This window comes from Thalassophryne amazonica, chromosome 13 (genome assembly GCF_902500255.1).
Source record: "Thalassophryne amazonica chromosome 13, fThaAma1.1, whole genome shotgun sequence".
NCBI lineage: Eukaryota > Metazoa > Chordata > Actinopteri > Batrachoidiformes > Batrachoididae > Thalassophryne > Thalassophryne amazonica.
In genome coordinates this window covers 17,928,016-17,940,093 of record NC_047115.1, presented here as the reverse complement: position 1 = coordinate 17,940,093, position 12,078 = coordinate 17,928,016, and the positions used below count along the sequence as shown (strand labels likewise).

The 12,078-nt window shown below is 42.4% G+C and overlaps 1 protein-coding gene and 1 long non-coding RNA gene across 4 annotated transcripts in view; one reads left to right on the top strand and one right to left on the bottom strand.

Moving 5' to 3' along the window:
• The window catches only part of LOC117522921, a 1,044,039-nt gene that overhangs the window by 478,800 nt on the left and 553,161 nt on the right, over nt 1–12,078 (bottom strand). The window lies entirely within an intron of this gene.
• Nucleotides 1–12,078, top strand: part of LOC117522915 (homeobox protein Meis1) — a 229,014-nt gene that overhangs the window by 181,018 nt on the left and 35,918 nt on the right. The window lies entirely within an intron of this gene.

The window sequence follows — 12,078 nt, the reverse complement described above, 5'->3', positions numbered from 1 at the left end:
TTATTTTTTTGCCTGTATTATAGTTTGACAAATGAAGACTTTTATTTTGTCTTCACTGGCTAAATATACTTTAGTGTTTTACCATCATTTCTGGAGTATGAATTGCAGTGTTTTTAACTTCCACAATTTATACTGTGGTGCGACTTACGTATATAATGAAAATCACACAAGTCCTATGACTTTCCCAGGAATCAAAAATTCCTTATTAAACAGCTCATAATACAGAAAAAAAGGTGCATTTCCACTCCAGTGCAAATTATATACGTATGGGTTTATCCTCTTCAAGAGGCATTTTTAACAGGTGTCACTTATACCCTGGAAAATATAGTATTTAGTGTTTTTTATGCAATATTAAATATTAATTTGTGCTTTTTACCTCTAGCACTTCTATTGTTTTTTTTGTCACCATGATAACAAAGTTATCAGCTGATCTGCGTTTTATTAAGAGAAAGAATCCCGACTCTGGACGCGGGATAATTTCAATAATTTTCTTGCATTTTGATCAGTTTGAGCTCAGATCAGTCATACTGTACATACTGTCTTTTTTCTTTCTCTCCATCTTTTCCAGTGTAATTTCAAGTAAATCTTTTCCATACAGCCCCGTCCTGCAGCTCCTCCCCTTTCAACCATGTTTCCTTCAAATCTGTAGTCAGTCACACGTATCCCATGACAGTCAACAAATGAAATTTCATGCAGATCTGGATAAGGATCCTGATCTGTTAGAGTGAAATAACCATTCAGACAAGAGTGATGTAAGTTACAGCAATGTTTTTGTTGGGGGGGAGCTTTTTCTCCATTGCAAAATTCAGGAATTGCTCAGCCTTGGTGGAGGAATGTGCTGTTCTAATGCCACCGCCCAGCTGAAGCATGAAGTGCGGTTGAAAAGTATGAACGCATTTTTGTAAATCAGTGCTCTTTAAAGGCCAACAAGCCTGCTAATTGGCACTTGCATGACTGGCTGGAGCCATAAAATAAGTATGCTAACTAGCTGTTCTAACCTCAGGTAGCGCTGTAAAAGGTAGCGAGGGGCCTGTTGTCCTTGCGCGGTGTCTCTTATCAGAGCGTTGGTTATCTGCACATATTCCGCGTTATTAGCCATGTCTAATTAAAGGGTCTGCAGTTCGGGTAACCTAAGGATGGACCAGGCAGGCTCGCGTTTGATCTGAGCAGCCCTTAAAATAATACTTGAACATATCAGTCATTTGCAAGGTACAAGCATGAAAGTGGACACCCTTAAAAAGTAAAAGAGCAGGAGAAGGAGCGAGGGAGGGAGCGGTAACGAGCCAGATGGAGTGAAAGAGAAAGATAAGGCGAGAGAGAACGAGCAAGATGAGACACGATAAATGGCCATTACCAGCAGTCTAATGATGTTAACATTATTCCCAGCCATTGTTCAACGTGAGACCTCAGAGGCAGACGTTAGATTAGGGTATCAGTCTGTGGAGGATTCAGAAAGGCCTCCTGACCAGAGGGAATCCTGCAGAGGTTATCAAATCACGTGGCCCCCAAATCCACGGGGGATCAATTCTTCGAGATAAAGTCGAGCCGCGCGCGCGTGAGTCAGACAGTCGCGTGAACAGTAGCCCGGTCACTGCGCGCTCTCAATTTGTTTATTTTTATTGGTAGGGGATAGCAACACACCCTGAAGGTGTGTGAGTGTGCGTCTGTGCAGATCTGTGCAGACCAAAACACACTGTGTAAATCGTGGGTGGTTAATCTTGGTTTGTGGAAGATGTTGTGTGTGTATGTGTGCTTCTGTAAGCGAGTGGAACCGGGGGTGGTTAATCTAAGGGGTATTAGCTGTTAAACCCTGCATGCTGGGATCCCGCGGCCCCCTCACATTTCTTTGTATACAAGCGTGCATACGCCTGTCCACAGGCGTTTTTCCACACACGGCTCTTTGAGTTAGAAGTAAAATGATGCATGGAAGAAGGGTGATCTTGGGGGGGGACGAGCGAAAGAAAAGAGGTGAGAGAGGCATAAAGACAAAGAGAGAGAGATATCGGAGAGAAGTGCAAGAGGGAATGAAGAAAACTGAAGCAGGCGGAGAAGAAGCAATCACAGAGAGGAGGAGAGAGAGCGAGGTGACGTGAGGGGAACTGCCATTTCGCAGGCGTGTTGTTGTGCTGGTTGGGAAGCCCCGCCATTGGGTGTCTCCATAGCAACCCCCGGTGATGTTACCTCCTGACCCGCTGATTGAGTGAAGTCAATTTCCCGAGCCGAGATTCAGTTTGTCAGTGCTGTTGAGGAACACAAGACAAAAATGTGCGTGTCCCCACTTGGCACCGAATTGTAAGATCAAGTCAGAGTGGACTTCAGGTGAGGAAGGAAAAAAAAAACACAGCAAGAGATTCTTTCAGAACAGTTTATAGATCAGTGGCATCTGAGTCATGTTGAAAATGACATTATGCACACTCAAAGTTGTAATTCAGGATCTCTAATTGCATTCCGACGAACATGAATATCAAATCACTTCTTTCCAAATAGAGATATCTGCAGTTCACGTTTGGTTATAGAAATGTGAATTCTTTATGCCTGCATTTAAATTATGAATACTGTAATTTCTTATTCACAGTCTCTTCATTGCAGGTATGATGAACCAAAAATCCAATTACAGTATACTTACTAATACCTCAAAGTTTAAAAAGTCTGAATTGTTGAAATATATTCAACTAGTCCGTCACTTTTTTTATTACTATATTGACGTACTTCTATATTACTAGTGAAATCTGAATCGTAGATACCTCATTCTGAAGTTATGACCTTAGTTTATTCAGAGTAATTTACTTCTCACGTGTGTTCACTTGTCATTCTGACCAATTCACAAATATTCTGAATATATCTAATATGGGTGCGTAATAGGATAACCGTTAATTGCTGTTAGCCACTAGCTAGTCATTGCATGTATTAGAAAATAGTATTTATCAATCAGTTAATTGTGCAACAATTGTGCATTCAGCAATAATTCACTTATTATGTGTAGTATTGAGGTCATGGTGGATTTTTTTGTTGTTTTCTACATAGCGTACATGCTAACATCCAATGCGGTTGCACAAGCGAACAGACAAGAATGTATTGTGAATGTTGAAACTGTGTCATAACAAACAAATTGGTGTATCGTCCAAAATTTATAGATATCTGAAATGATATTTAGAATATGTGTTGAGTCCATTGATAGCTTTTGAAATACCGTGCATCCGGAAAGTATTCACAGCACTTCACTTTTTCCACATTTTGTTATGTTACAACCTTAGTCCAAAATGAAATACATTATTGTTTCCCCCAAAATTCTACTTAGAACACCCCATAATGACAACATGAAAAAAAGTGTTTTCCTGAGGTCCTTTGACAGCAATTACAGCCTCAAGCCTTCTTGAATATGATGCCACAAGCTTGGTGCACCTATCTTTGGGCAGTTTTGTCCATTCCTCTTTGCAGCACCTCTCAAGCTCCATCAGGTTGGATGGGGAGGGTTGGTGCACAGCTATTTTCAGATCTCTGCAGAGATGTTCAATTAGTTTCAGGTCTGGGCTCTGGCTGGGTCACTCAAAGACATTCACAGAGTTGTCCTGAAGCCACTCCTTTGATATCTTGGCTGTGTGTTTAGGGTCATTGTCCTGTTGAAAGAAGGACCATCGCCCAGTCTGAGGTCAAGAGCGCACTGGAGCAGGTTTTCAACCAGGATGTCTCTGTACATTGCTGCATTAATCTTTCCCTCAATACTTTCAAGTCTCCCAGTTCCTGCCACTGAAAATCATCCTCACAGTATGATGCTGCCACCACCATGCTTCACTGTAGGGATGGTGCCTGGTTTCCTAAAAACATGATGCCAAAGAGTTCAATCTTTGTCTCACCAAAACAAAGAATGTTGTTTCTCATGGTCTGAGAGTCCTTCAGGTGCCTTTTGGCAAAATCCAGGTGGGCTGCCATGTGCCTTTTACAGGCCTGATTGGTGGATTGCTGCAGAGATGGTTGTCCTTCTGGAAGGTCCTCCCTCCACAGAGTAATGCTGGAGCTCTGACCAAGTGACCATCAGGTTCTTGGTCACCTCCTTGACCAAAGCCCTTCTCCCCTGATCACTCAGTTTAGACGGGCAGCCAGCAAGGGCTGTGAATACTTATGTACATGTGATTTCTTACTTTTTTGTTTTTAATAATTTTTTAAAAATAAAAAGAATAATGGATTTCATCCATTTTGGAATAAGGCTGTAACAAAACAAAATGTGGAAAAAGTGAAGCGCTGTGAATACTTTCCGGATGTACCGTACCTGACGTGGTTTTGTTACAAGTCCAAATTACATGTCTTAATTGTTCTTACGACAGCAGACACACTGTATGTTGACTGCTGAAAATGTGTTTGTAGATATCTAAAATATTATTATGGATTATTCAGAGCATTAGCCTCTAATTATGAGGCGATAGATGAACTGTGGGTTGTTATTTTCATACTTACCAGGGAGATAAAAACTAAAGATAAAATGCACAGTACAATGCAGCTATATTCTCTAGAGTCAAAAAGTCACATTAGCAACATACACGTACACAAAACATGTTCACACATGCACACCTCACATATACGTTCACACACACACACACTATATCTAATAGGTCCACATACATATCCTTCTGTCTCTCACACAGCATGTTAACACACATGTTGGCGTGTATTATTGATGAGCAAGCACGCGGTCGGGCTCAGCAGATTAAATAAAAATGCTAAAGGCCGGTGAGGGGCGCAGATCACTCATGAATTATTGGCAGAAATACACTGCACCAGGGAATCTCAATTTGAATGGAGAAAGTGTGCGCGAGTGTGAGGAGATATGGGCACACACACACACACACACACACACACACGCACACACATATATATATATATATATATGCAAGTATATATATATGTGTGTGTGTGTGTGTGTGTGTGTGTGTGTGTGTGTGTGTGTGTGTGTGTGTGTGTGTGCGTGCGCACAGCTGAATCACATGTTCACACATGCTGTGCACGCCAAAATGCAAACATAAGGACAGCCACATCCCTATGTACATACTGATATATACAGTACTGTGCGTAAGTCTTCAGCACCCTTGAGAGTCTGTGCTGACGTTATTTTTAATGCTTTAGTGTGTCAGTTAAAGACCATGTTAGAAATTTTAAAAGGCTAACTTTCAGAGAGAACAAGTCAGATGTTGCACAAAGAAAGTAGCAAACCTAAATTCAGAGTGTCCTTCTCGATGTTTTATTGCCAGTATTTCTCAACAAAATGGTAATATGGTCGTATGTACAGAAACTTTAGCTCCTCCTGGATAAAATGAGCTGAAGCCTGTCGTTTTAAGATGCTGGGATTCTGATACAAATCAAACATAATGTAAGGGCTAACATGTAGCCCCTTCGCTTGCTGATGACATCGCTTAAATTTTAAAGTCCTTTGTTGTAATTTAAGAGATTATTGGAGGATTTGAGTGGCGAGTCAGTTGCCAACCACCATTTGCTTTTGGCCAACTTTACACGTAGTGTGACGTTTGGATGAAAATGGCGAAACAGTGTGAAATAGTTCAAAATTAGCGCACCACGAAACATTGTGCTGACGGGCAGGCGTGCACAAACCCGGTGCGAGAGTTTGTGCATGCACCGGTGTCTTTCGGGCAGGAACATACAGTGTCAGCTGCGGCATATCACGCCGCTTATGTGGAGGAAATATAAAAAACCAGCCGGTACTGCTTTTGTGGAAAAAAATAAAAAATAAAACCAGCTGGTACCTGTGGTACCACATCACGCCGTCCAAAAGCTCTGATTGCCAGTCAGAAACTTTACCACTGAGCTACAGAGCTGTTCTTTGAAAGCTGCGGGAATCTGCCTCATATCAGGAAGGACATGGAAGTATTACAAAAAAAAAAAATTTAATCACACACCATATAAAAACACTGCATTTATCAAGCCAGCAATACAAATATGATCAGTCTGTTCCTCTGTAAATGACCCATGGTCACAGACATCCAGTCATGAAATGACATGAATGGGAAGCAGTTCGCTCATCTCATTCATGTCCACATCTGCTTTCGCATCTCCAGCCGGCTGTGCGTGCGTGGTCTTGTGGACGACGCGCCGCAGAACACTACGTCATGTGGAACAGAGCTCACGTGGGTGACATGCTGTCCATGTGTGGGGCACACATGGACAGCATGTCGCCACAATGATATGTTTTTATTTATGTCTGCTTGATAACAGCAAACAGACACACGCACATCACAGTGGACAGCTGTTTGTCCGTGTCCATCCAAACACAGTACGTGGTGTCCAGCTGGACTGTCCAGATCCACAGATTTCCACAGCAGCTTCAGTGGGAGGACACACCTCCTGTCATCTCAGTGCACACACCAAAGCCACACTCGTGTGTGACTTAGACAAAATTCTCTGTATGAAAGTGGTTGTCTGCAGTCTATTGTCGTGCCAATAGTGTGACTGGCCACACATTTTCTAAGTGCCATGCGAGCAGTGTTAAAGGTTCGTGCATGTCACCTGGAATTTGGCCGGCACCCTCTGTGAGAGGGTGCAATGGGTTCACACAGCACACACTTTGTCTTTCAGGCGCTTACGTGCACAAATAGTTGTAGCAACAGGTGTACGAGGTGTTGGAGACGGGGACGACATTACACGGTTTGTACATGATTCCTGCGTCATGTGCACTGAGTGTGCACTTCGTCCAAACTTCGCACTATGTGTGAAGGGGCCCTTAGCTATGGCAACAGGCACACTGAAGTCAAAGTTAGTTTTTTGTTTGTTTGTCTGTTTGTATTTGCTATGTGTGAAAAATGGTTTGTTCAGTAATTCCACCTTTCCTCAGTCTGAGGTCACATATTTAGTGGCATGAGTAAAGTTAAAATATCCTGCTTGCTTAATTTTTTTTTTTTTTACTTCTGCCAATGAAGTTGGGCAGAGTTTATGTTTTCGCCCCTGTTTGTTTGTTTGTTTGTGTTGTGTGTTGGGGGGTGTGGCTGGATGTTTTGGTGTTCTTTTCTTTTCTTTGCTCTTCAGGTGGCATGGAAACTGATTCTTCTGTGGAGAAGGTGCTGGCTGAAGAGTCCTCACCCAATTGCTCCAGCTGCGGCATGGGGGGTGTTTGGCGGTGGTAGTGAGTCCAGGAACGCCGGGCTTTGATCCTTGCGGGCGCTGGAGAGCGTGCCAACAGTCACTCCACCAGAGGGACGCTGTTTTTGTTTTTACACCTTTTATGCACAGTAGGGGTGAGGACTCTTCAGCCAGCACCTTCTCCACAGAAGAATCAGTTTCCATGCCACCTGAAGAGCAAAGAAAAGAAAAGAACACCAAAACATCCAGCCACACCCCCCAACACACAACAGTTTGATTGTTTGTATGTTTGTGAACAGCCTGGGGCCTGTACTACGAAGCGGGGTTACTGGCTTATCAGGATAACTTCTGGAGTAAGTTGATGTGTGGATTAACTTCCCGGTTAACCCGTACTACGAAAGGTGGATAGGTTTTCGATCGAGGCATGCTGCCATGGCAACTTACGCTTTGCGCCAAACCTGCTCCGAGCAGGTTATGTTCCAGGATTAGCGTGAGGTTTCCGGTTAACCACTCCCTTTATAAGTACCGTCCATCCACCTGCATCACTCCGAAGACAATGCCGGCCTACCTGGATGATCTGTTTGATATTGGGGCACAAATTGTGGGGGCTCTCTCCGCAGGGCGAGGGCTTTTAAAGACCGCCAGAATCCGCCGACATACCTGGATGATATTCTCTATGAAAGATATAGATCCTCAGCCGAGGGAATTTGTTATCTTTGACAGCTGATCGGGCCAGACGTCTGTAACATCACCCATCGTACATTGTAATAAAAGTCTGTTGTTTTTACAGGAAGATGCTGGCAGCTGTGGTCACCACTGTAAAAAATACAGTGGTTAAATGTACAAAAAAAAAAGAGCTCTTGTTTGTAGATGTAACAGTTCCTTTAATGTGAGTCAGCCGTGGTTCATTCACTGTAAATCCACGGCTGATTGAGCAAGAATACTGTATGTCGTATGATTCGCAAGGTAGTACTTGCTCTGTCTAAACTTTTGGATGCATTTGTCGTTGTCCCTGGCCATTTATCTGCAATGCAAATCAGTGAAGGGTTTTATGCAATCGTGGGTAATTACTAATATCAAAATAGGTCTAATGCATGTCCATTAATTAGGCGAAGTGGGGCTTATCAAGCTATGAATATAAACCTACCGTTTTGAAGGATGAAGGATGTTTTTATATTTCATCTTCACCTGCTGCCAGGTGCGTTTGTCACTGCTATTGCATCTGACATATTGACAGGATTAGGAATAGCAATCATACAGTCAAGGTAGCATATTAAGGAAACATTAAATTAACCTAACATTTATTAGTAGGCCTATGGCCACTTCTGAATCGTGTTGCATCTGGGCGTAATTAATGGAAGAAGGTCATTTTTTTTTTTTACACATATCAGACATTCCACAGGTTACTCATCTGTAACAGATTTGGAGAACAATTACGCATTTACCCAATCAGCAATACGTTTCCAACAAGCCTGTCTTGCTTTATTGGCAGACGATGTGTTCGATTTCCCCCTTAACGTTAATTTAAATTCCTCGTAGCTCCGCATAATAATCGTGCATTCTTTTTCGGTAAAGTAAGGTGACAGCGTCATCATTGAAAAATGGTGACGTGTGCTGCAAAACTCCCCTTTTATGTGAACGCGCACAAACTCCACTTAGGTTAACACAGGTTCAACAAATCAACATCATATTCAGCGTCGTAGTACCGCTTACCACCACTTGAGGGAACCAGGTTTTGTCAACCCCGGTTTAAGAGGTTGACCCTGGGTTACATCTGAGTCAGTTAACCCTGCTTCGTAGTACAGGCCCCTGGAGTTCACCATTTTTTATACTCATTATTAAATTTTTGCTGAAGATTCATATCCTGATAGGCAAGAACTGATTCAATTTTCAAGGTCCTACATCGGAGGACAAAGACTGGAAAAATCTTGGAACATTTGAATTTAATATTGAAAAGCCCACTTAATGTACATTTGGCATTATATCTCATTCAAAGGTGTCTCAGTCAGTCTCATTTTTCTGTTATGGATTTACCTACACCACTAAAACTGGATGGAGGTTCCAGTCTTCCAGTTATCAGTCGGAAAACCAAGTGCTGAAAAAAACAAAAAAAAAACAATGACAAATTGTGCATAGCAGAGATAACCAATGTTCTGTGAAAATTATCTGAAAAAGAATTCAGAAACTGAAAAAGTTGAATAAACAAAACAAGCACAGTGCTGTAGATTTTTTTTTTAATCCTTGATGTGAAACCTGAGAATGTCTAAATCCGAAGCCAACTGACTTTCCGAACATTTTAAAAGTTTTCTTGTCAGTTAATATAATGCAAATTACTCTTTTATCATATTATTCAGTGTCATCAGCTTTTATGATTGCATATGTCATTCAGACAGAAATTGTTCCTAAACATCCACAGATCCTAAAGGGTTAATCATAAAAAAATGTAATCTCAGTCTAAAATTCTGTAACAGCCTTTCTTCTAATAAAACACTCAAATCTTCCACTGCGTGATGTTTTATGTTAAATATTTCAGGTTGTCAGTCGGATATCAAAGTGTCCTTGAGGGATTTGACCACTTCCCGCTCACACATTCTAACAATACGAATAAGAGCAGCAGCCAGAAGCTTTAGCCGGAGCATATAAAATGTCTTTTAGTCTCTCTGTATTTTCTCCTTCGTTCGCTCCACTCAGTAAGTTCTGCTAACGCTCTGGTGATGTAAAAATCAATGTCAGGGTCATCAGGTTTCCCTTGTTGGCCGGCCCTCCTTCTTCCTGGCTGCAATTTAATAATGCCCCTTTAAAGGCAGTGTTTAAGCCCCGCCGAGCAATTGTTTTGTCAATAAGACCTCCTCTTACAAACGTCTTAAAAGCATAGACAGGCAGACAGAGAGAGACGTAGTATTTAGGAGGGCAGAGTGGACGAACATGGAGGTTATAGTACTTTAGGAGGAGAAGTGTGGCACATTTATACATCACTTATCAGGTTTCTCAAAGGGAGCACGGACTGGGAGAGACAAGAACACGAGGGTTGAGAACACATTCAACGCTGAGGTTGTTTTTTTCCTTTTTGCTAAGATGAACTCCTGTTTTCCACAGACAGGTGGTCTTCTGAGAACATGATGGTTTACTTTGTGCCACGGCAAAAACACTCACATCTATTACAAGATATTAACTGTGGAAAAGATGGATTTCTTTTTTATAAAAGAACAAAGCAATAAAGACAAGAGCAATTCAAGATTTCCACCAATCCAGATCCGGATCAGGTCCAAAAAGTGGAGTCTTTCGTGGCCTAATATTTAGTATCTGTGGTGCAAATTTGGAGAGAATCCGTGAAGTTGTTTTGATGTAATCCTTCAAAGCTTACATAAAATGAAAACTTGATCCAGAATCTGGATCCGGATCACCTCAAAAATTTAACTGGAGTCTTCCATGGCCTAATATTTATCTGCGGCACAAATTTGGTGAGAATCTGTGAAGTAGTTTTGATGTAATCCTGCTAACAGACAGACAACTAAATAAATAAATAGATAAATAAAAAAAATAAACCACGATGATTTTATTAGAACTACGTGAACACACAAATGGTCACAAACCACATAATAAAATTTAATGAGTTGAGTGTTAAAATCTTTAAACACACACTCAGTGCCAGTTTTAAACTACCTTCTCCAAACGTCCAGAAAGTGTTTGAGACTCTGAACATAACTGACAGATACATTCAGGTCCATGAAAATTCAGTAAGGTATGTCTTCTATAATACATTAATTCTAAGGTAGAACTCTACAAGTGTACGAGGTCTGTCCGAAAAGTATCCGACCTTTTTATTTTTTTCTAAAACTATATGGATTTGAATCATGTGCGCTTGCATCAGCCAAGCTTGAACCTTCGTGCGCATGCGAGAGTTTTTTCACGCCTGTCGGTTGCGTCATTCGCCTGTGGGCAGGCTTTGAGTGAACACTGGTCCACCCCCCTCGTCAGATTTTTATTGTCAAGGAAATGGCAGAGCGACTGCCGCTTTGCTCCATGAAATTTTTTTCAGAAACTGTTAGAGACAGCCAGTTGGAAACCATTCGAAAGATTCAGATGGCTTTTGGTGAAGATTCTGTCGGCGTCACACGGATTAAGGAGTGTTAAAGCCTTTTTAAAGACGGCCCACAGCGGCGGAGGGCGCGCGGCGCACCGAGCGGCCATCGACAGGCTGGAATGACCAGATCATTTTCAAACTGAACGCTGTGTTGATCTGGGACATCGTGTGACTACCACAGAAATAGCAAGAGAGCTGGACATAGCACTTTTGTGGCACATTCCACTGTTACAGGAGATTTTGTAATGAAAGATGTCCGGAGGATTTCGCGCGTCGGCACGGAGCTGCTCATGGCGCGCAACAAAAAAACACCTCCGTGTTGGAAGTCTCACAGGACATGTTGTGGCGTGTCCAGCTGTTACACAATTTCTCGGATACTCACTCGACTGAAAAGCCATCGAAAGCTGTCTGAATCTTCCGAATGGTTTCCAACACGGAGGTGTTTTTTTTGTTGCGCGCCATGAGCGGCTCTGTCCTGACGTGCGAATTCCTCTGGACGTCTTTCATTACAAAATCTCCTGTAACAGTGGAATGTGCCACAAAAGTGCTATGTCCAGCTCTCTTGCCATTTCTGTGGTAGTCACACGATGTCCCGGATCAACACAGCGTTCAGTTTGGAAATGATCTGGTCATTCCAGCCTGTCGAGGCCGCTCGGTGCGCCGCGCACCCTCCGCCGCTGTGGGCCGTCTTTAAAAAGGTTTTAACACTCCTTAATCCGTGTGACGCCGACAGAATCTTCACCGAAAGCCATCTGAATCTTTCGAATGGTTTCCAACTGCCTGTCTCTAACAGTTTCTGAAAAAAATTTCATGGAGCAAAGCGGCAGTTGCTCTGCCATTTCCCTGACAATGAAAATCCGACGAGGGGGCTGGACCACTGCTCACTCTAAGCCTGCCCACAGGCGAATGAT